General features: G+C 41.9%; 1 protein-coding gene across 1 annotated transcript in view; it reads left to right on the top strand.

Moving 5' to 3' along the window:
• The first annotated feature begins 3,631 nt into the window (after positions 1-3,631).
• Positions 3,632-24,801, top strand: part of LOC126191416 (UDP-glycosyltransferase UGT5-like) — a 90,875-nt gene continuing 69,705 nt past the window's right edge. The window contains exon 1 of the mRNA XM_049932288.1: positions 3,632-3,708. The gene's annotated coding sequence lies outside the window, so the exon portion shown is untranslated. The remainder of the gene's footprint in view (positions 3,709-24,801) is intronic.

Genomic DNA, 24,801 nt, shown 5'->3' with positions numbered 1-24,801 from the left:
TAAAGATTGTATATGTTTCTATAGGACATCAGTGGAAGGCATTCCAAAAATTCAATTTACTCTAAAGATTTGGCAGTTGTATGTGGGTTCAAGTACATGTTGGCAATAATATTGTAAGAAGTGCCCATGATCTGCAATAGGTAGTGCCTCTAAACTTGAAAATAACTCAGTGGTCACACCTAGACAACATTCTGCAGAAGTATGTAACTATTGAAACATCCAGGGAAAGTTGTGAGCATGATTGTGTCACAAAACTAAGAAACTGGCTTGCATATTTGGAGCAAAATTTGACTGAAGACAATGGAAGCAGCCTTTGTGTCAAATTCTTGTCAGAACAAATTATGTTATGTGGCAAAAAAAGAAAAGGTAACTACTCTATAAATACATTACTATACTCTTTCTTTACATTTGAACAGCAAATGGAAAAACTTACTGCTTCCTTAAACATTTTGGCAGAAAATAAGTCAAGTGATTATCATTTTCTTAAGAATGTAGCAGTCAGATTGCCCGAAGAGGAAAGAATACATATTTTACAGTTGGATGAATTTATATTAATCCAAAGTTTCAGTTCAAGGGAGGTGTTATAACTGGCATTCCTGAGAATTTGTAAGAACTGAAGCTACAACACTTCTAGCTTTTCTAGTGTCATCTGATTTGGCAGTATGAGGGAGAGTGTTTCATTGCACCCAATGGAAAACATGTCTGGGCATGAATTATATGAAAAACACTAGCAATTTTACAATCTGCAATGTCTTGTAGACTTAAGGTCATAATAATGTAATAACAATACTTCAAATAAAAACTTGTTCATGAAATAACAGAAAACTATGAAAGCAATTATTACGTCCATTTTTCTTTTGATAGTAAAGATAATATGCCGGTATAAGTCATGCATGACACTGTGCAACTATTTAAGAACATAAGAAAATACTGGACAACTTAGCTGGTGCAGACAAGATATTTATCTTCCCCTTATTTGAACAGAAATGTGATCAAGTTTTAGAAGCTATGTGTTTTGGTGTGGTAAACTTATATGGGGCAGAATGTAGAGACAATCCTATTATAAAAGCAGCTCCAAAGCTCAATTACAAAAATTTGTATCCCAATGACACTGAATGTCAAAATGTAAGCTTGGCCAATAATGTTTTTCATGACACAACTGTTACTGCTGTGAGTGTTTTGAAGTGCAGAGTGAAGTGTACAGTTTGTATGAGTAATTACAGATTGATGGAAGACAGTGAAAGTGAGAAACTCCGTACAGTTGTTTGCAAATACAATGTATTTAAAGCAAAACTTACATACAAAAAGACCATTCATCACTCAAAATCACACAATACACAGCTATGATACGAGACAAAAATTGGATGTACATGTTCAAAGCACCAACACAAAGTTATTTCAAAACAGCCTTATCCATCCTAGTATCAAACTACACAATGACTTACCAGATACCACTAAACACATACAAAACATTGGTTACTTCAAATCTAAACTGAAGTTGTACTTGGTTGATCACTGCTTTTACACAGTAAATGAATACCTACAAAACTAAATTTTTGTGTGTTTACCCAATGTAGTCTCATTCAGAAGAACATTTGTATTTTATCTCTCTGTATATAGCGTAACAACATTTATTTAAGTATTCACCATTAATTGATATATTAATGTGTGTTATTGTGTACAAAGGTGTATTATATGTAAAACTGTTAATATTAACAAAAAAATCCAAATATCTCTTGCACATTGTGCAGCTGTAGATGAAATGGATCAATAAATCAATGCCACAGTTTTCAGAAAGTTTCAAATTTTGATTAAGCAGGTGGCAGTCATTAAATGTAAAGGGCTCAACACTTTTAAGAGGATCACACAAAGCTTTGTGCCACACTAATGAAGTTCTTTGCATTACTCGGTTATGTTTCAATAATTTCAAAAAGTGGAATTTTCTGACTGGAAACTTTCAGACTGATAATTTAGAAGCAAGATTTGGATTGTACAAACAACTATCTGGGGCAAACTATGACATGTCATACACCAAGACTTGGGAATCTGAAAAAAAAGAAATTGTGTGAAGAGTTTAATTGGTTTATGGTGTGAATGATGATTTTGGAATGTTCCAGTCTGACTGTGCTGATAGGGATGACTGCATTTCTCTAGAAAACCCATAATTTGAAGGGTAATGTGCATAAATAGCCAGAAATTATATGGCCAATAATAATACTGCTTTTGTTTATGTTTGTGGGTATGTAGCACAGAAGGCTTTATAAAAAGAAGGATCATTTGAAGCTTGTGTTACAGTTCTAAAATCAAGTAACTGCTGCAGCCTCTATTCTGACGTTCCTAAACACAGTGGCTTAACTTTGCTATCCTCAACAGTTATAAAATTATGCCACCTGGCTATGAGTATTGTGTGTACTGATATCAGATTCCTATGAATAAAACATTTTAAAAATATGTAAGCAAAAACAGGTTCTAAATTTAATTTTGAAAATAATAGTGTTGTCAAGCACCAGTTTCTTCATGATACATGGTAGTGTGGTGATGTGTAGTATGTGACATGTGTAGTGATGTGGCACGTACGAATATATAGCCAATAAAAATCTGTTTCCAATATTCTGCTGAATAATAATGCAAAACGAAAAAAAAAATGATACCATAGTTGCAAACACATGTAACAGGGAGCTTCATGTATTTTAAGGAAAATAAAAATTTGGTTACATAGTGATGCTTTATTTATGCTGGAAACCTATATCAAAGTAACTACACGCTTTGCACTATTGTATCTAATTCTGGATTTTGCCTGTTGATTCTCCTGATTTAGAATGTGTGGTATAAGAAAAGCATAAAGTTTACAGTAATGTCAAATATCAATGTGAAATCTCTTCTACCACAAAGCTTTGAAAACGGTTGCTTAAAAGCAACATTTTCCCTCGAATTCTCAAAATTGTGAGCCTTTGGAGTAATCACAAATGGATTTAAAGACGCCAGGAAATAGATAAAAAGTTTGCTGCTTTTTTTCGACATCGAATTAGAAATGTTACTGCTTCCTCCAGTAAATAGACTCAAATGAAATTCTAATGAAGAAAACGATTGCATAATGACGTTACAAACCAACTGATACACTTCTCATTACGTAATACCAATGTAGTATCATATTTTACGTTTATTGGCTTGGAAAAGGTTTTGTTTTTAATGTGCAGTTGATCGTGCTGTTCTATGCGGTTGAACAATATCTTTGTTTTCGTGAAGAGTATGTGTAAAAACTTCACTCTTGGAAATAGAAATTCGCAGCGTAACAGTGATTTGTTCGTGCACACTTTTATCAATCGTAGAATTGCGCTAATTAATGTGCCCTCCACACGTCTTACTGCATAATTGACTTCTGCGCTATGTTCTGGTTTCGTGTATTACAGTTTATGGCTCTTCATAAAATTGCATTCGTGGCTATTTAAATCGTAAGAATATACGTGTTTCATTCTTGTGTGCATGCTACAATCCCAGCTACAATTATACTATTGCACTTATTACAAAGTAAAACTGTTTTGGTTTTAAAGTACAACACGTGCGTTCTGTCTAACCGGACGTCTATTTGATACATCCGCGACGTTGCCATGATGAAGATTCCGGCTTGTGTGAACTTGGCAGACTCACGGGGCACCGGTGTGTCAATTGACGGCTCTTGACTGCTACAGCGCGTGGCAAAACCAGAAGGTGAGTGGAGAGGCAGTATTTGCTTCAAGCGCCATGGGTACATGTAATAGAAATTATATTGACGTAAATAGAGCCGTGCCACGAGGCATATCATTCCGAATAAATGGTACTCCGTTTTGTAAAGTGAATTTGATGTTCCTGACGTTGTTTCATTAGAAAGACGAGGTACTAATATGCGAAGGAGAGGAGATTAGTGTTTAACGTCCCCCCGACAATGTGGTCATTAGAGACAGAGTTAAAGCTCGGATTAGTGAAGGATATCGGCCGTGCCCTTTCAAAGAAACCATCCCGCCATTTGCCTGAAGCAGCTTAGGGAACTGAACGGAAAACCTAAATCAGGATGGCCGGACGCGGGTTTGAACCATCGTCCTCCCGAATGCGCTACCTCACTCTGTGAACAGCCGCGTGAAATGGCTACAATATAACGTTCTACTGCAAAGGTGTTTAGGAATGAGGATGTCTCCTGTCGCCGCGTATCAGCCCATTGATTTGAGAGCTGGAGCTCTGCAACACCTATCTGTTGACCTACATCTTCGTCCATACTCTGGAAACCACTGCGAAGTACATGGGGGTCGGTTCTTTCCACTATACCAGTTATGATGGCTGCTTCCCGTTCCATTCACGAATGGAGTACGGGTAGAATAAGTTCGTAAAGAGTTTCTGTGCGTGCTGTAAGTAGCCCAATCTTATTTTCGTGATCCGTATGGTTGTAGTATATTCCTGGAATTCTCATTTAAAGTTGGTTCTAGAAGATTACTGAGGAAGCTTTCAAGGCATGGTTTGCGTCTTATCTTCAGGCATTTGTCATTCATTTTTCACCATTTGTGAAGTTCTCCCACAGATGAAGTTAACACGCTGCGTCCTCCCTTACCAAGAAATCCTTAATGCATTTATAAATTTCTTTTCCTACCCCATACGATCGTATTTTCGACTATAAGCGTAGATACGGTACTGAGCCAAATTTCGGAAGGAACCTGCCGCCCTTGGATTTACTATTCTCGACCATTTGTGCACTCCTATTACCACAGTCTAACATAGACTGTGCTACTACTACTCTAGCATTATTTCCAAAATTCAACATTACAAACAACGACTTGAAAGCATATGTGCATGTCAATAAGCTCTATGTACAATGCGGTAAGCAAATAGCGAATGAATGGTTTGGTTACTCCCGAGCGAATGCTGCTACTTTTCTGTTTGCTGAGCACAGTCGAAGATATTTGTCAGTTTCGGGCATCAAGTCTGTCAAAAATCTTCTTTATGAATGTAAATCATCTTGGATTTTGTTCCTTTTCCCTGGCTTCAGAACCGAATTTTATTATTGCGGTTTATAGTTAGCAATATTATCAGTATTATGAAAGAAGATAAGCTCAGATACAATTTATCGAATCACACGAAGAGTTTACATATTCACATATTCTCTTATCTTTCACACTGCAATATGATCTCGCAACAAATCTCACTCAAGTGGCCCCTAGCCGGTCAATATTACTGTACAATAATGTTGTGCAATAACGGTATTATTTAAGTTCTCTCTAGACTGCTCGAAAATAATGTGCAGTACAAAGTCTGGTTCGAAATTTTGGACGCTCAAGACATTGTTGCTATAGTAATTGCTCTACCTTCTTCTTTCAACCTGAAGGAAGAAGATGGACGAGAAACTGATATAATGGGAGTATGATATTCACTTAAGATATATTATTAAGAAAATTGTGGTTCTACAAGATAAATGATTAGCGTATTTTATTGTGTGTTTAAGGGCCAACGTTTCATAAGTTACTGGAAATGGCTACCCTTACGTTTATTCTTAAAGATTTTTTTCCAGAAAGCTTCTCTCGTAATTGTAGGATACAGTACTTCCCTGCGTATTTAGTGAGCACCAGCTTTTCAGAATTATTCTTGATTTTCCGGGTTTTTTAATTCATCTTCCATCCCATAATATCGACAATAATTTGTACCTTTAGATGCACTCAAATATGAGTGACTGTAGTGTATTCGTACAGTAATCATTTAAAGCCAGTCCTTGAAACTTTAACAAAAGTTGTCGGGATAGTTTACTTCCGCCTTCAAGAGTCCAGTTCAGCTCCTTTAGTATCCCTGTGACACTAACCACGGATTAAACAAACCTGTGATCATTCGTGCTGTTCTTCTCTGTATACGTTCAATATCCCTCGTTAGTCCCACATACTTGAACAACATTCTAGGACGGGTCACACGAGTGATTTGTAAGCAGTCTCCTTTGTAAATATATTGCACTTCCCCAGTATTCTACCAACAAACCAAAGTCTACCACTTGCTTTACCCGCGACTATGCCTATGTGATAATTCCATTTCATGTACCTTCGATGTGTTACACCCAGTATTTGTATGAGTTGGCCGAATCCAACAATGACTCACTGATATTATAGTCATAGGATACTAAGTTTTTTCGGGTTTTGAAGTGCACAATCTTAAATTTCTCGACATTTAAAGTAAGTTGCCAATCTTTGCACCACATTGAAATCTTATCAAGAGCTGACTGAATATTTATCAAGCTTCTTTCAGATAATACTTCATTATAGATAACTGCATCATCTGCAAAGAGCCTGACATTGCTATTAATATTGTCTGCAAGATCATTAATATACATCGTGAACAGAAATTGTCCCAACACACTTCCCTGGGGCACATCCGAAGTTACTTCTACATTTGATGATAGCTCTCCATCCAAGATAACATGCTGTGTCCTCCTTACCAAAAAAATTCTCAATCCAGTCACAAATTTCACATATAATCGTACTTTTGACAATAAACGTGGTGTGGTACTGAGTCAAATCAAAAAATACTGCATCTACCTGATTGCCTTGATCCAAAACTTTAAGTATGTCAAGTAGAAAAGTACAAGTAGGGTTTCACATGATCGATGTTTTCGGAATCCGTGCTGGTTGGCATTGAGGAGGGCATTCTCTTCAAGGTACCCCATTATGTTTGAGCTCAGAATATGTTGTAAGATTCTACAACAAGTCGATGGCAAGGATACTGGAGGGTAGTTTTGTGGATCGCTTCTACTGCCCTTCTTGTAGAAGGGTGTGACCTGTGCTTTTTTCCAAGAATTGGACATGGTTTTTAGTTCGACGGATCTACGATAGATTGTAGTTAAAAAGAGGAGCTAACTCAGCCGCAAATTCATTATGCAATCTGATAGGCTTTCCATTGGGCTCTGGAGCTTTTTTCAGTTTTGACGGTTTCATCTGTTTCTCAGCACCACTGACAGTAATACATATTTCATTCATCTTTTCAGTGGTATGAGAATTAAATTGAGGCAATTCTCCTGGATTTTCCATTGTAAAGGGACATTTCAGCTTTGCTTTGCTACCCTCAATTTTAGTTCCTGTCTCATTCGCTAGGGAGTGGACCCTAACATTGTTGCCACTAACAGCCTTTACATACGACCAGAATTTCTTTGGGTTTTGTGAAAGATCACTGGACAATATTCTGCTACGGTGGTCATTGAAGGCATCACGCATTGCTCTCCTGACAGCCAAACTCGTTTCATTCAGCATCTATCTATCTATAGTCCTACGTTTTGTTTTACACCTATTACACAGTAATCTCTGTTTCTTTAAAAGTTTCTTTAGAGTGACTGTATACCATGGAGGCCCTCCTATTAGGGACTGTTGTACTAGGTACATATCTATCCAGTGTGTGGTCAACTATTCTTTTAAACTTGTGCCATAGTTCCTCTACGTGTCCCTGCACTGTACCGAAAGTTTCAAGTTACTCATTGAGCAATGGCATTACTGATTTTTTATCTACATTAATGAATATGTGTATCTTTCTGCTTGTTTTGGTTGTTCTTTGTACTTTGATAATCATTGTTACCACAACCGCATCATGGTCACTGATGCTGGTTTCGATGGAGACAGCCTCAGAGAGGCCAGGTCTATTCGTTGCCATCATGTCCAACTTATTTTCAACATAAGTGGGGTTCCTAACTATCTGTACTAGGTAGTTTTTAGAGAAGGCAGTTAGTAATGTTTCACATGATGTCTTATCACGCCCACCACTAACAAAATACTGATTTTCCCAATTAATTGTTGGATGATTAGTCTCCACCAATGATTACAGTATGGTTGCTCAATTTACGTTCAAGCGAACAGAGGTTTCCTCTAGATTACGTCAGGAGATAAGTCTGGAGGGCGATAGGAGGATCCAGTTATCATACTATGTCACCCCTGATGCTGAGTTGTGCCCAAACAATCTCATGTGCAGTTTTAGTTTCTATCTCAGTGAATTTAAGTTTCTTGTCTACTGCAACAAATATACCTCCTCCATTTCCCATTTGCCTATCCTTTCGATACACACTTAAATTTTCCCTAAAAATCTTACTATCAATTTCAGGTTTCAACCACTTTTCTGTACACAGTATTATGTGAGCATCACCGCTTTTCGCCAGTGCTTCAAACTCTGGCACTTTGTTGCGAATGCTTTGGCAGCTTACCATTAGGACTTTAATACTCTCACCTGTGAGAGGCGTTCCTTTCGATCTTACACTGATGCTTCTGGGTTTCCTATAGCTATCTGGATTGGTTGGAGAGAGTCCCGAAACCATTTAGGGGGTCACTACGGTTCTCAACCCTATGGTGCAATCCAGGAAGTCGCAGCCTAGCTTGTCAGAGAAATTTCGAAATATCTGATTCAGCCCCTCCACTCGATTCAGAACCAAAGAGCCACAACCAGTTCTGGAGGCAATGCTGCAAATTGTGGGCTTCGTTGGAAGTACATGAGCAAGGCTGGTCTTCTCAACCTTCTCTGCCAGTCGCTGGAATGACCCAAGAATGACCTCAGAGCTCAGACGATAGGCATCATTTGTTACAACGTGTGCCACAATCTGCAGTGGGTTGCACCTTGTTCCCTCAATGACTGCTGGAATAGCGTCTTCAACATGCTCAATGAGGCCTCCAGGAATACACACTGAGTGCACGTGGTGCCCTTTCCTGTCCCTTGGCGCCATTTCCCTATGAGGTATCATCATTCGCCGTACGTTTGAACTATCGACGATTAATAGACCGCTACCCTTTTGCGTTTGCCTCCTCTCGACACCTGACCAAAAAAAAAAAAAAAAAAAAAAAAAAAAAAAAAAAAAAAAAAAAAAACAGGTTTCCGTGTTTCCCAGAACTGGTGAAGTGAGTACCACAGGCTCAATTTCAGTTTCGGTGAGAGACAGCACCTCAGAATTGTTGGTTAGGGGGATCGGTACAACACCGTGAATTCTCCACCGTCCCCATCCACCCTGTTCTTGTACATATTGTATATTACCTATCTTTCGCTATAGCTTACCCCTATTTTTCTCAGAATTTTGAACATCTTGCACCAATTTACACTAGTGAAAGTTTTTCCTAGATCGACGAATCCTGTGAGCTTGTCTTGATTTTTTCCCCTGCCTTGCTTCCATTATCAAGTGCAACGTGAGGACTGCCTGTCTGGCGCCTTTACCTTTCCTAAAGCCAAAAAGATCGTCACCTAACAGATACAGATCTTCAATTTTCTTTTCGATTCCTCTGTGTATTGTTCCTGCATGCAGCGTGGATGCATGAGTTGTTAAGCTGATTATACGATAGTTCTCAGACTTATCTGCCCTTGCCATCTTTGGAATTGGGTGGATATCTTTCCTAAAATCGGATAGTACGGCGCCAGTCTCATAGATTCTACACACCAACTTGAATACCGACTTGCCCCAACGATTTTAGAAATTCCAATAGAATTTAATTTACTTATTCTGCCTTATTGAATTTCTTATTTCAGAGAGCTCTGAAATTCTGACCCTAATATAGTATCCCCTATTGAATTTCTTATTTCAGAGAGCTCTGAAATTCTGACCCTAATATAGTATCCCCTATTGAATTTCTTATTTCAGAGAGCTCTGAAATTCTGACCCTAATATAGTATCCCCTATGTCATCCATATCGGCTCGAATTTCTTCTTCCGTTACATTATCAGGTAAGTCCTCCCTCTCAAATGGTTCAAATGGCTCTGAGCACTATGGGACTTAACATCTGAGGTCATCAGTCGCCTAGAACTTAGAACTACTTAAACCTAACTAACCTGAGGACATCGCACACATCCATGCCCGAGGCAGGATTCGAACCTGCGACCGTAGCGGTCGCGCGGTTCCAGACTGTAGCGCCTAGAACCGCTCGGCCACTTCGGCCGGCCCTCCCTTTCATAGAGGCCTTCAATGTACACCTTCCACTTGTCCGCCTTCTCTTTTGAGTTTAACAGTGGGATTCCCATTGCACTCTTTAATGTTACCTTTTTTGCTTTGAATTTCGCGGGAGGTTGTTTTGGATTTTCTGTATACTGAGTCAGTCCTCCCGACGATAATTTCTTTTCTGCATCCACTTCGCGTTGGCTGCATTCCACGTACAATTTATTTCATTCTTAAGATTTGTATTGGTGTATTCCTGTCTTTCCCTGAACATTTTGTACTTTTTTCTTTCGTAGATCAATTGAAGTATTTCGTCTGTTACCCAATGTCTCTTCGCAGTTATCTTCCTTGTACCTATGTTTATGTGTCAAACGTCTGTGATTGCCATTTTGAGAAATATCCACTCCTTTTCAACTGAAATACTTCTCTGGAACTCCTTATCACAGTATCCGCATCCTTAGCGAACTTCAGATGCATCTCGTCATTCCTCATTACCTCAGTAGCCCACTTCCTTCCACACTGAGTCTTTCGGACGATTCTCTTAAACTTCATTCTGTTCTTCATCATTACTAAGTTGTGGTCTGAGTCTGTATCTGCACCTGCGCCTTACTGTCCAATACCTGATATCGAAATCTCTGACCTTGATCTAATCTAGCTTGCGCTGAACCGCCGATCCTGTCGCAGCAACTCAGCAACGATGTCTGCAGCAGGGGAAAGAAAGGCAATCTGCAAACGAAGAGGCTTCACAACAGCCTAAGCGTGTACCCAATATCGACGGTCCGCCGCAGATCAAATTAAAGTTCTTTTCTCAGTTTCTTGAAAAATACATAAAGAAAAACATTAAGCTGTAGCAGATTCAACCTAGAAGATAAGGATAGAAGCTACAAAATTCACCAGTTCCTGTTGTAGAATAGTTTTATCGCAAAAATATTTTTAACAGTTCAACAAAGTCACACAGAGTTTTTGTATGTTTATTGTGCGGTCTGACACTCCTTGATATCTTTGCCAGAATAAATTGAAATTCTCCTAATTTTTTCCTTAAATAATTAATTAATGTCACTAAAGAATCAATCTTGTTCTCATTTAACGAAATATTCCACTTTAAAACCGATCTTCTTGACCACAATCGCCGATAAAGTTTTAAAACAGAAATTTAATACACTTCACAGTACCGATTATTTTCAAAACGTCAATACGTGTCGACTTCTCATTAATAAAACTTTAAACTAGTTAATTATTGAAGATCGTCCACACTCCTGATAAAATTCTGCCAGAACCTCTTCAAGAAGTCTGAAGTTTAAAAAAATTTGCAAATTTCACACATAAGTATTATTTATGATGTACGTCGAAACAAGAGTCAACTGACTGTTTTAACTTCCAATTCGAAGTTTATTTTAACAATTGATAACCAATTGACATCCAATTACAAACTTTATAATTCCACATTCAACATTGAACTCCTTTTCATTTTATAAAAAAAACATAAAACATATTTTAATAATGGTCAGTATGATGTTTCAACGGTTCTTCCAGCCGCCGGGAGTCGACTACGATGCAATAATAAGTGGTTAGCTCTCGTCGTCCGCCGCGTCTGGAGTCCCCCACTGGATCATTTTGCTGCGACGATCCACATGAAAGAAAAGAAACAAAATCTTTTTAAATAACAAGTCTCCACTTTACATACTACAAACAAATAAATACATATATTAACATTTCTTACCTGGCGTCGCTCAAGCGGTAAAGAAACGCGATGTTTTCTGATTAGACTTTTGAAACTCCACAAGCTGGAACCTTCCAATGTTTCCGAGTCTTTTCCTAGTATACCTCCTTCTCTTGTGATTCCTGAACGGATTATTCGCTATTACCGTCTGAAATTTATCGCAGAATTCAATTAGTCTTTCTCCTGTCATTCCTACTGCCAAGCCCATATTCTCTCGTAACGCTTTCTTCAATTCCTTCCCCAATAATTGTGTTCCAGTGCCCCATGATTATTAAATTTTCATCTGAATTACCTGTTCAGTATTGTAATATACTTGCTCTTTGTCTTCATCTGCTGCTTGCGACGTTGGCATGTATACCTGAACTATCGTTCTCGGAGTTGGTTTGTTGTCGAATCTGATGAGAACAATGAATTTTTCACAGCAGCTCACTCACTTCCCTATTCATAACGAATCCTGCTCCAGGTATATCATTATCTGCCGCTGTTGACATTACCCTATATTCATCTGACAAGAAATCCTTATCTTTTTTCCATTTCACTTCATTGGCTCTCACTACATGTAGAGTGAGCCTTTGCATTTTCCTTTTTAGATTTTCTAGCTTTCCTACTACGTTGATACTTCTGACATCCCATGGCCCGACTCGTCACACGTAATCCCATGGTGGGTTATTCTATCTTTTTCTCATGGCCGCCTCCCTCTTGGCAGTCCCCCTTCCGGAGATCCAAATGGGTGACTAATATCAAATATTTTGCTTCAGAATACAAACAGAAGATTAAAACAATGTAACCCAGCTGTCGCTGGGAGGCGCTAGGTCAACGAAGAGAGGGAGAGAGAGAGGGGGGAGAGAGAGAGAGAGAGGGAGGGTGAGGGAGGGGGGGGGGGAGAGAGAAAGAGAGAGAGAGAGAGAGAGAGAGAGAAACTTGCCACGGTAGTGAGTGCTTTTCATGGCCTGTGGTCGGCGTGTAACGGTCTAGGTATACTGGGCGAGCCAGTATACTGTCCCGCTACTGTTAAATATTTCTCTCTTTTTACTTTTTAAAGTAAATCTTTATGTGCTACGTATATGGCTGTACGTGGTAGAGAGAAGTACAAGCAATAGCAAAAAATGGAAAAATTATTTAATTATCCCTTCTGTTAATTGAGATCATGTTCTCTGAATTTAAATTTTTGCTGTCTTAATTTTAATGCTTTAGAGAGCCTCGAATAAGGTTGATGAACATCATTCTTAGTGAAAATATTTCTATCGGTACGTAAGAACATGCCACAGCCTGTTGCGAAAATACTCATTAAGAAACTGCAAACTGACTTTAAATTATGTTGCTCCCATTCATTAATATGCCGAAAATCAGAATGTATAATTTACTTTCCTGTCTCACAATTTAAAGAAAATTAAGTCTGCCGCATAATGGCGGCGTATTGTTGCGCGCCAACTATGTTATTTCTCGAAGCTGCAGTCTTACGTAAAACATGACAAATGCTTAAATATTTGAGATGGAGGGTGCCATTACTACATAAATAACCGCAACGTATTGCCTAATACATATATTATTGTTATTTCTCACAATACAGACCGTATACAACAGCGTAAGTAATATGCGTCTACATTCGGCTACTCCAGAGAACAAGGTTCATTAATGTCCGATCTTGTGCATCCTTTTAAGAAGAAGACCTCAGAGTTTATTACATAATATGCTATTCACAGACGTTACGGCACTCTGTTAATTCTTTGCGTAGGTAAATAAAATTCTTTCACACTTTTTCTCACATCAACAGTGTTTATCACATTTTCATCGTAACACGTGTGAAAATTAATAATCAGATGCCACATGGGATGTTCTTCACGGTGATGCGTGTAAAATTTTACATTATTTAAAATGGTTCTTCCATATGGGGACGCTGTACCAGAACTTTCTTTCAAAGATTGTTCAGGGATACCTTCTAAGTATTTTAATACGAAGGTCCCAAACTCTCCTGCAGCTCGTTACGTGATTATTGCATTTCCATTGGTTTCTTTCTCCAATTAGCTTTGTATCTGTATTGCACTGAAAATCGTGCACAAAATTTCAAATGTCGGTGATATTCGTTGAGTATAATTTTTTTTTCACGCTCTAACTTTGCACTCGATGTTAGGAACCCAATCGATGTACAGTAGTTACAATATTGTTTTGGTCGTGGCGGTCCTCTTCCTTGGCCAGCTTGGTCGCCTGACATGACGCAAATGGACTCCTTCTTCTGGATGCAAGTGCAGAGCCGAATTTACGAGATTCCGGGTGATATTCGCACGGATCTGGTTGTTTGGATTATCGCAGACGCCGAAGTAGTACGCCAAAACGCCTGGAATTCTTGAGCGTGTAAGACAGTCGATGGTGCGTCGCTGAAACACACTGCCATGCACATGGTGGTCGACGGTTTGAACGAAATTTGTCAGGGAACAGTCCTGCATTTATTACGCGCTGTACTGTACTGTACATCAGCGGCGGCTCGTGACCAGAGAAGAAAGTGGTGCACTTTGCTCACGAAGGAAAACATCAACAAAAGAGAGAATGCTCATGTTTTTGTAATGCCTGATATAAAGACTGCTCGCTCGTGTCACTCCTGCATCTACTCATAATAAAACCAAAAGGTGTACACAGAAAAAAGTATTACTTTTGCAGAATAAAAGGTATTAAAATCAACTGCAGCTCTATGTACTCAAAAAGGCATGCCTTACTAACCTTTTCAGCAGGACTGATGTTAACGCCGTTCGATTTTATCTCTAAATTTGAATGTGGTGGTGATCACTTGTACAGGAACTCCAATCTTCTTTCCTTCATATTTGCAAATCTTTCAATCACTCTTTGATTGATGTCTGCAATTCCTAAGACGAGGTCTCGCTCAATAGAGAGCATCGCAAGTGCTGATAGTCTTTCTTGGTCCATAGTATTCCGCAAGTAGGTTCTGATGCGTTTCAGCGAAGAAAAACAACGTTCTGCTTCTGGTGTGGTCATTGGAATTGTAATTATCGCTTTCAGGAGCTTCACAGATTCGCTCAGTGTATCACAAAGATTATTGTCTCTTATGTAATCCAGAAAGCTCAAAGCTCCACACAAGCTTTTGAACTCCTCTCTTCCATAAATAACAGAGAGTTCTGTTCGAAGTTTCTTTGCTTCCAAAAAAAGAGCAGCATTCTATAGCAGCTCTGAAAGAAGTTTCTGGAAAACAGGAAGAGTAAGTAGCGAATTTCTCTGGTAGAAAGAGAGAGGCTGCAACTAGGTGTCCAGGGAACTTGAATGTTTCTTTTTCCTCGCAACTTATGACATCACATACTTCTTTTGCCTCCCGCAGTAGATTACACATCGCTGCGCCATCTTCATTCAGTTCTCCCTCTTTTATGGAACTCGTGTAAACCTGTTGAATTTTCACTCACTCCTTCCCTAATGTTCGCAATTTCACGCTTAAAAGCTGTCAGCTGATTTTGTGCGTAAGTTGGGTCAATATCCCTTTTTTGTAGCTGGTTGTACAAAATATCCACATGGATCAAGATTTTATGAAAAAATGAAACCCAAAAAATGAACTTTCCATCCTTCAAAATTGTTACCAAGCCACAGGCTTGCAGGATCGTGTTCTCATTACACAGTTTTCCCCCCTGGCTCATATTACTCATGCACGTGATAATATCTTCACTATATTCGAAAACAGTATTGACGCTCCTTGAGTGAAAATTCCAACGAGTAGGCACTGAACGTCGTTTCGTACTATTTCGTCGAGAACTGCTGTTCTTTGAGGAGATGCTGAAAAGAAGCTGCAAAGTCCCTGAAGTTTAGTGAAGAATATTCGCACATTTTTATTATTGGAAGCGGCTTTGAGCATAATGAGATTCAACTGGTGGGCATAACAATGAATGTATGAAGCATTGGAAAACTTTTCCTTGACAAGAGCCTGCACCCCAATGTGACGAACCACTCATGACTGCTGCACTATCATATGTTTGCGCTATTAGCTTATGTGGGCAATTCCCCAAATGATTACCCTTAGGGGGCTCAGCATTTAGTTGCTGGGTACGGGCTTGGTGACCCCGGGGTCCCTGAGCTGGGGACTGGGAAGCGCCACCAGTCCTCAGTACCGTAAGCTCTGAGCGTGCTTCAACGACCACCGTAAGGCGCGACTGTGGAACGTTGGACGGTACAGAGCCTGGGGATCTTGGCTTAACTGCCTGGGTCGCGAGAATCACTATAAAAAAACCTCAATCTAAAGGTGTGCTGCGCGCCGAGGAGACGCATGGCTGTTGATGTAGAACAGCTGCTAGCGGGCGACCTCTGGGGAACCTGCCGCCCCCTGGTTGTATTAGGCTTACCCAGGGAAGCAGGGCTCTGTCTGGGTGGACATTCCTTTCCCTAGCTGCTCGTGGGCCCACCATGAAAAGACATACGAATAGTGTGCAAGCACAAGTCTCTAAGAAAGGATAGTTCAATGCTTTACAGTATGACCCCCAATTGTTCCCTTCCCTGCCCACACCAGGAGAGGAACGGCAGTCTAAATTACCTGGTGAGACGTATTCTCCTCGATTTCTGGTTTGCAGCTGAACAGGTGGGGACTCATTTCTGACCACAAAGCCTCAGTATTTTGTGGAAAATTTAGAGGACAAGTTTGGAGAAGTTGAGGGCATGTCTAAAATGAGGTCTGGAGCAGTCCTCATACAGACAACATCCCCAGCACAGTCATGGGCATTGCTTGCTTGTGACAAGCTCGGTGCTGTTGCAGGCTCCATTACGCCTCATAAGAGCCCCAATATGGTTCAGGGACTTATTTTTCATTGTGACCTGTTGTTGCAGTCTGACAACGAGCTCCGTGCAAATCTGGAACACCGCGGTATCCACTTTGTACGACGTGTATTCAGGGGACCTAAAGATAGTAGGGTCGCCACCGGCGCCTCCATCTTGGCTTTTGAGGGTGACACCCTGCCCGAGAAGGGCAAGGTGATGACATGTCGATGTGATGTTAAGCCTTACATCCCTCCTCCCATGCGCTGGTTTGAACTCCCATGTTTGCCGCCCCCTGTTTGTGTCAACTGTGGACAGAAACATTCACCTTGCTCATCAGACTGCGCGGTTTATCAAAAAGAACGGAAGATTATGGAGTATGAGACCTTGGACAGGCTCACTTACACAGAGGCTAAATGCAAGTACGACCGACTTCACCCTGTGAGCCTTTCATCGACGTATGCTGCAGCAGCTTTGATGTCTCCATCCCTGGCATTGAGCCCCCAAGCTCAGCCACTTTTTGTGGACCCTCCAACCCGGCCGTCTATTCCTGCCCCTCTGGTAGATGGGGGAACACCCTCTTCCGTTACTCCCCTGTTTTCAACATTAGGAGTAACAACCCCTCCTTCTATGGGGACATCAATCCCCACCTCTGACCTGGAGAAGTTCCCGCCTCCTCCGGCTCCCGTCGCGTGGAAGTGATCGCTTGGTGCCCTCCATTCCACAGTTACTGCCTCTCCAGATGTCAGCCAGTAGCTGAAAAAGCCACCACCTGAGGGTCGTAGAGCTTCCAGGTCTTCCTCGGTCCATGAGACTGGGTCGGAAAAGCCCACACAGCCTGATAAACCAAAGGACAAATGGGACCCTACCAAAAAGAAGAAAAAGCAAAAGGAGAAGGACATAGAGACATAAAAGGAGTTCACCACTGCACCTGAAGATGATGTGGAGCACCTAGTGTCCACTCAGGAGCTAGATGTTGCTCGACCCAAAGCTCCTATGGAAGTTGATTAGGCTACTTCGCAATTGGTGGCGGCGAGTGCTTCTAAGGCATGACCTATCCCCACCCCCCCAGGTTCTTTCATGTCTTCACAGTCAGATACCATTATCCTTCAATGGAATTGCCGTGGTTTTTTCCACCACCTTGCTGAGTTGAAACAGCTTTTGTGCTACTTCCCTGCCACTTGTCTGGCCCTACAGGAAACCTGGTTTCCTATTCAGCGGACCCCCTCCCTCTGTGGCTACCGAAGTTACTATAAGAACCGCGTAGAATACGATTGGGTGTCTGGTGGTGTCTGTGTTTATGTTCCTGTCACTGTTCCTAGTGCCCCAGTGCCACGTCACGTGGCTCTCGAGGCTGTGGCTGTTAGAATCCAGGCAGGAATGGAGCTTACAATCTGTCCCCTCTACCTTCCCCCAGATGAGATTGTCCCTCTTGGCCGACCTAGCTGCCTTGTTTGCCCAGCTCCCCTCGCCATTCCTCCTTTTTGGGGACTTTAATGCCCACCACCCTTTATGGGTTGGGGCCCAGATCTTGGGCCAGGGTAGGAATGTTGGGGCTCTCTTGGCACAGCAGGACATTTGCCTCCTTAACACTGGTGCTCCCACATATTTTAGCTTGACTCATGGCACATACTCGGCCATTGACCTCTCTCTTAGTAGCCCAGGTCTTCTTCCATAGCTCAGTTGGAGGGTCCACGACGACCCCTGTGGTAGTGAGCACTTTACTGTCCTGGTTTCTCTTCCTCTATCCCAACCCCCTGACCAGCTGCCACGATGGTCTCTTTGTGGAGGTGATTGGGCAGCCTACACGTCAGCTACTATGGCCATTGCCCCACTTCCTGGTGACATTGATTTGGCAGTGGATGAGGTCACTATGGCCATTGTTTCTGTTGCCGAGGCAACTGTCCCCCGCTCTTCAAGCACCCTAAGGCGTAAGTCAGTCCCTTGGTGGACACCAGAGATTGCAGAAGCTATCTGGGACCGCTGGCGAGCCCTACCACGACATCGGCGTCATCCTTCCCTAGAGAATCTGGTTGCCTTTAAATGGCTGTGGGCCAGGACTCCGGTTAATCCAGAGGAGAAAACAGGACTGCTGGGAACGATATGTTGCCACCATAGGTTCTCGCACCTCCCCATCTCAGGTGTGGTCGCGGGTTCGGCGCATTTATGGCTTTCGCCCTCATGCGTCTGTCCCTTGCCTTTCTCTTCGGGGTACACTTTGTACTGACCCAATCGCCATCGCCGAACATCTGGCATAGTACTTCGCTCGTAATACTGCGACAGCAGGATACAGCGCAGAATTCCGCGCCATTAAAGTGCAGGCTGAGCATACACAGTTGTTGTTTCGCACGCACCGTTGGGAACGATACAATGCCCCGTTTAGTGAATGGGAGTTCCAAAGTGCCCTTACAGCTTGCCCCAATACATCTCCAGGTCCAGACCGAATTCACAACCAGTTACTTCTCCATCTGTCGGTGCACTGTCAGAGAGAACTACTCGCCCTGTTTAATCGCATCTGGATGGAGGGCGTTTTCCCAACTCGGCAGGATAGCGTTACCATCCCAGTGCTGAAACCTGGTGCAGATCTGCTGGTGGTTGATAGCTATCACCCTATCAGTCTCACCAACGTTATGTGCAAACTCCTGGAACAGATGGTGAGTCGGCGGCTCGTGTGGATACTCGAAGCTCGGGGCCTCCTAGCCCAGCAACAGGGGTGTTCCCGTCAGGGCCGCTCAGCGATCGAAAATTTAGTCTCGCTAGAGTCGGCTATTCGTACAGCTTTTACCCGGCGAGAACATCTAGTTGTTGTTTTCTTTGATCTTCGGAAGGTGTACGATACCACCTGGCGCCATCATATCCTTGCTACGCTGCACGAATGGGGCTTACGGGGTCCACTTCCGATTTTTCTACGGAATTTTCTCTCCAATCGCTCCTTTCGGGTTAGAGTTGGCACTTATTTTAGCTCTGCTCATATTCAGGAGAACGGTGTCGTGCAGGGCTCAGTTCTCAGTGTTCCCCTCTTTTTGGTGGCAATTAATGGTCTTGCGGCTGTGGTGGGCCCATCAGTCTGTTCCTCTCTATATGTCGATGACTTTTGTCTTTATTACAGTTCCCCAAGCATCAGTGTCGCTGAACGGCGGTTGCAGGGAGCTATTCGTAAGGCACATTTTTGGGCATCCAACCATGATTTTCAGTTATCAGCCTCTAAGACCCGAGTGATGCATTTCTGTCCTTGTCGAACGGTCCACCTCCATCCAGAGCTCTATCTTGCCAATGAACTCCATATTGAGGAGACGCATCGCTTTCTTGGCATGCTGTTTGATGCTCAGATCACTTTCACACCTCATCTTCACGGGCTTAAACAACGGTGCTGGCGGCACCTCAACATCCTTCGCTGCCTCAGCCACACTGTTTGGGAGGCTGCACGAACAACCCTCCTACAGCTCCATAAGGCCTTAGTCCAGTCCCATCTCGACTATGGGAGTGTGGTGTACGACTCAGCAGCACCTTCAACATTGCAGATCCTCGACCCGATTCTCCATTGTGGCGTCAGCCTAGCGACAGGTGCCTTCCGCACTAGTCCGGTGACTAGCCTCTTGTAGAAGCTGGAATCCCTCCCCTACGATACCGCCGACAACAGTTGCTTGCGTCATACATCGCCCGCGTCCATGCCTCGCCCGACCACCCAAACCGCAGGCTCCTGTTTCCATCTTCTACACTCCCCTCCCCACGATGGTCGCCTAGGTCGGGTCTCCCGATTGCGGTCCGCATTTGTTCCCTTCTCTCTTCACTCGAGTCCTTTCCCCTTCCTCCATCCTTCCGGCCCTCTTCCTCTACCCCTCCTTGGTCGCTCCCTCGCTTGCGGCTTTGCTTGGATTTGTCCTGCGACTCCAAGTCCTCCGTTTCACCTGCCACTCTTCGTCAAGAATTCGTGGCTCTTCTTGCCTTGTTTCGCGACGCAGATGTAGTCTACACCGATGGTTCTGTGGTCGGTGGACGCACTGGGTGTGCTTTCCTCCACGGCGACTACATTGAGCAGCATTCCCTGCCTTGTGGGAGCAGTGTTTTCACTGCGGAGCTGGTTGCTCTTTTCGTGCACTCGCTCACCTTTCCTCCTGCTCTGGGGAGTCATTTGTCATATGCAGTGACTCCCTGAGTGGATTGCAAGCACTCGACCAGTGTTTTTCTCGGGATCCTTTGGTGCGCGGTATTCAGGATGCTGTTTTTGCTCTCGCCGAGTGTGTTCGTTCAGCGACGTTTGTGTGGACCCCGGGCCATCAAATAGAGCGAGCCGTAGATTATAGTGGTTTCAAGGGAAGCAGTGGATGGTTGCATGACTTCAAACAATGCTGTTTAGTTAAACCACGTAAGATAACGAAATGTCAAACAATTTCCAGGGTATATATGATAGTGATCTACCACGTTATGCACATGAAATTGCGCGCGACATAGATTATAGTAGTATCAAGGATAGCAATGGATGATTTCATGACTTAAAACAATGCTATAAAATTGGAAGAGATAAGATAAAGAAACGTCAAACAACGCGCCAACTTGACGATGCGCAGCAAACCGCAGAATCGGCCCGAAAATTTTTAGATGAGGTAAACAAACTTATCCCATCGTTCAGTAAAGAATTTGTGTTCAGCTCTGAACAATCGAAATTTGAAGCGGAAATGTATATGGAAGGAACCCTGGAAACAGAGGTACCAAGGGAGTTGTATCAAGATTAGCTAACATCAGTGCCTTAACGTATTCGTATGCAATTATTTCGAGTGTTAATCTGGATGGTAAGTTTGGCTGGAAAGTGATTTAGTGTGCTGCGAGAAGTTGGGAAGGCCCTGCCCCCTACGATTCCTTCTCGTGTACGCGCTCTTCCAAGGACAGTAGGGAATATTTACGTCACAGCAATCAACAGTGGGAAAATAGGCGTAACAGATTAAAACTATCGTATGAGCATTGCTTTTGGCCAATAGCTGGTCAAAAGAACTTGCTTTTGCTTGATTCTTGGTCTGCGTATAAAAATTATACTCCTTTAGAGCAAACATTCCCTCCTGCATAGTATGTGACGTTGCACTTTATACCACCTGGAACCACTGGACAAATTTACAACCTATGGGTGTTTGTGTTTTCCGTGCCTATGAAACATATTATCGTACTATCTGCAATTACGCCTTAGAGGATAGCCAGTTTTACGATAACCTCCAGGCTGTTTCGCATTCGGTTGCATGCCATAACATTCCATCAATTCTCATCACCACGTTACAGTAAAATGTTTCTATATACATTCTCCAAGACTGGATTACCTAGCTGAACGTATGATTTGTAACTTCCTAGGAGTTCGCCTTTCAGCTTGATGGTGTGAACCTTTGTGGTCACTGTGCCGTGCCATTTTTCATTCGGTGTTCGTGGTGCAAGTTAATGGTTTGTTTTGAATATGTCCTGAATGTCGACGATATCCACCTTGTGACGTGTAATGCATACATCGCACAGAAAGTTGATCTCTGCACCTCCCAAACACTCATTTTCTGTCGCCCTCCTGATGCACTCTTTGAATTTTTTTTTTTTTCCTTCAGTCTTCTGACTGGTTTGATGCGACCCGCCACGAATTCCTCTCCTGCACTAACCTCTTCATCTCAGAGTAACAATTGAAATCAACGTCCTCAATTATTTGCTGAATGTATTCCAAGTTCCGTCTTCCTCTACAGTTTTTGCCCTCTGCAGCTCCCTCTAGTACCATGGAGGTCATTCCCTGATGTTTTAATAGATGTCCTATAAACCTGTCCTTCTCCTTGTCAGTGTTGTCCACATATTCCTCTACTCTCCGATTCTGCGCAGAACCTCCTCATTCCTTACCTTATCAATTCACCTAATTTTCAACATTCGTCTATACGACCACATCTCAAATGCTTCGATTCACTTCTGTTCCGGTTTTCCCACAGTCCATGTTTCACTACCATACATTACTGTACTCCAGACGTACATTCACAGGAATTTCTTCCTCAGATTAAAGCCTATGTTAGATATTAGTAGATTTCTCTCGGTTAGGAATGCCCTGTTTTGCTAGTGCTATTCTGCTTTTGATGTCCTCCTTGCTCCGTCCCTCATTGGTTATTTTGCTGCGTAGGTAGTAGAATTCCTTAACTTCATCTACTTCGTGACCATCAGTCGTGATGTTAAGTTTCTCGCTGTTCTCATTTCTGCTACTTATCATTCCTTTCGTCTTTCTTCGACTTACTCTCAATCCATATACTATACTCATTAGACTGTACATTCTATTCAGCAGATCATGTAATTCTTCTTCACTTTCACTCAGCGAATCTTATCATTGACATCCTTTCACCTTGAACTTTAATTCCACTCCTGAACCTTTCTTCTATTTCCGTCATAAGTTCTTCGATGCACAGATTGAAAAGTAGGGGCGAAAGGCCACATCCCTGTATTCTACCCTTCTTAATCCGAGCACTTAGTTGTTGGTCGTCCACTCTTATTATTCCCTCTTGGCCCTTGTACATATTGTATGTTTCCCATCTCTCCCTATAAAAATGTGAGTGAAATCTTATGGGACTTAAGGTCATCAGTCCCTAAGCTTACATACTACTTAACCTAAATTATCTTAAGGACAAACACACACACACACACACACACACACACACACACGCCCGAGGGAGGACTCGAACCTACGCCGGGACGAGCCCCACAGTCCGACTGCAGCGCCTAAGACCGCTCGGCTAATCCCGCGCGGCTCTCTCCCTATAGTTTACCCATATTTTTCTCAGGATTTCGAGCGTAGTGCACCATTTTACACTGTCGAATGCTTTTTTCAGGTCGACAAATCCTGTGAATGTGTCTTGATTTTTGTTTATTCTTGCTTACATTATCAACCGCAACGTCAGAATTCTCTCTCTGAGGCCTTTTCCTTTCCTAAAGCCAAATAGATCGTCATCCAACAGATCTTCAATTTTGTTTTCCATTCTTGTGTATATTATTCTTCTCAGCAACTTGGTTGCATGAGGTGTTAAGCTGATTATGCGATAGTTCTCGCACTTGTCAGCTCTTGCAGTCTTCGGAATTGTGTGGATGATATTTTTCGGAGAGTCAGATAGTCTGTTGCCAGATTCATACATTCTACACACCAGCGTGAATAGTCGTTTTGTTGCCACTTCCTCCAATGATTTTAGAAATTCTGATGAATGTTGTCTCTCCCTTCTGCCTTCTCTTAAATTCTAATACTGAATCCTCTATATCTTTTAAATCCACTTCTGATTCTTCTTCTATATCATCAGACAAATCTTTCCCCTCATACAGGCCTTCAATGTACTCTTTCCACGTATCCGCTCTTTCTTCTCTGCATTTAATAGTGGACTCCCAGTTACGCTCTTAATGTTACCTCCCTTGCTTTTAATTTCACGGAAAGTCGTTTTGACTTTCGTATATGCTAAGTCAGTCCTCCCGACAAGCATTTCTTTTCCAATTTCTTCACATTTTTCACGCAGCCATTTCGTGTTAGCTTCCCTGCACTCCGAATTTATTTCATTCGTCAGCGACTTTTATTTCTGTATTCCTGAATTACCCTGAACATTTTTATACTTCCGTCTTTCACTGATCAACTGAAGTATTTCTTCTGTTACCACTGGTTTCTTCGCACTTACATTCTTTGTACCTATGTTTTTCTTTAAAAATTCTTTGACTGCCCTTTTTAGAGATGTCCATTCCTCTTCAACTGTATTCCCTACTCAGCTATTCCTCATTGCTGTATCTATAGCCGTAGAGAACTACAAGCGTATCTCGTCATTCCTTAATACTTCGTATCCCACTTTTTTGCGTATTGATTCTTCCTGCCTAATCTCTTGAACTTCAGCCCACTCTTCATCACTACTGTATTGTGAACTGACTATATCTGCTCTTGGGCATGCCTTACAATCCAGTATCTGATTTCGGTATCTCTGCCTGACCATGATGAAACCTAACTGAAATCTTCCCGTATCACCCGGCCTTTCCCAAGTATACCTCCTCCTCTTGTGATTAGAGATGGGCAAAACTGTTCTTTTTAGAGATTGGATCAGAACTGTTCACTCCCTGAAATGAATTAGCTCTTTTTCATGACTCACCACTCATTTACTATAGAAAATAAATGGAAGGCACATTGCCCTTTAAACTTGGTTTATTCCAGTACTATACCTGTATTTTGATCTTATTTGATCCTATTTTGAAGTAACACAGATAATGAGTAAGAATTTTGTATTGTTTATTGAAATTTCCACGATATGACAAAGTTTTTGATTATTGATTTATTTTGCACTATCGTGGTTTTCTGGGTGATCGGAAAATGTTGTAACTTGAGATTTACATTAACAATATATTTGGCTATAATGTATTAAAATTTCATTAACCTCATACAAACACATCGCAAGCCATATATTTTTAAAGTGAACGTTTCCTTCCG

The sequence above is a fragment of the Schistocerca cancellata genome, chromosome 6 (genome assembly GCF_023864275.1).
Source record: "Schistocerca cancellata isolate TAMUIC-IGC-003103 chromosome 6, iqSchCanc2.1, whole genome shotgun sequence".
NCBI classification, from domain to species: domain Eukaryota; kingdom Metazoa; phylum Arthropoda; class Insecta; order Orthoptera; family Acrididae; genus Schistocerca; species Schistocerca cancellata.
Note: the sequence above shows the minus strand (reverse complement) of the source record. Positions and strands in the feature narration are given on the sequence as shown.